Here is a 1,246-nt window from a genome sequence, read left to right as displayed (position 1 = left end):
ATACTACATAACGTTATACGTTATGTCGTAATAGTACATAATGTTATAAGTTATATCGTAATACTAGATATCGTTATACGGTATATCGTAATGCTACATAACGTTATACGTTATATCGTAATGCTACATAACGTTATACGTTATAACGTACTATTATATATCGTTATGTGCTACATCGTAGAACTACATAACGTTATACGTTATATCGTAATGCTAGACAACGTTATACGTTATATCGTAATACTACATATCTTAATACGTTATAAAGTATTACCATATAACGTTATCCGTTATATCGTAATACCACGTATCGTTATACGTTATATCGTAATACTACATACCGTTATACGTTATAATATATTACCATATAACGTTATCCGTTATATCGTAATACCACATATCGTTATACGCTATATCGTAATACTACATACCTTTATACGTTATAATATATTACCATATAACGCTATCCGTTATATCGTAATACTATATAACGTTATACGTTAAAACGTAATAGTATATAACGTTATACGTTATATCGTAATGCTACATTACATAATACGTTATACCGTAATACTAGATATCGTTATACGTTATATCGTAATGCTACATTACATTATGCGTTATAACGTAATACTATATAACGTTATACGTTATATCGTAATGCTATATAACATTATACGTTATATCGTAATACTACATACCGTTATACGTTATATCGCAACAGTACATATCGTTTTCGTTATATCGTAATGCTACATAACGTTATACGTTATAACGTAGTACTACATAACGTTATACGCTATAACGTAATGCTACATAACGTTAAACCTTATATCGTAACACTACATGACGTTATACGCTATAACGTAATACTATATAACGTTATACGTTATATCGTAATGTTACATAACGTTATACGTTATAATGTAGTACTACATAACGTTATACGCTATAACGTAATGCTACATAACGTTAAACGTTATATCGTAACACTACATATCGTTATGCGTAGTATCGCAATACCATATAATGTTATACGTCATATCGTAATGCTACATATCGTTATACGTTATATCGTAATGCTACATAACGTTATACGTTATAACCTATTATTAAATAACGTTATACGTTATATCGTAACACTACATATCGTTATGAATAATATCGTAATACCATATAACGTTATACGTCATATCGTAATGCTACATATCGTTATACGTTATATAGTAACACTACATATCGATAT

Source organism: Bombus pyrosoma, unplaced genomic scaffold (assembly GCF_014825855.1).
Source record: "Bombus pyrosoma isolate SC7728 unplaced genomic scaffold, ASM1482585v1 HiC_scaffold_4719, whole genome shotgun sequence".
In the NCBI taxonomy this organism is placed as follows: domain Eukaryota; kingdom Metazoa; phylum Arthropoda; class Insecta; order Hymenoptera; family Apidae; genus Bombus; species Bombus pyrosoma.
The sequence above is the reverse complement of the archived record's forward strand: the minus strand, read 5'-3'. Positions refer to the sequence as shown.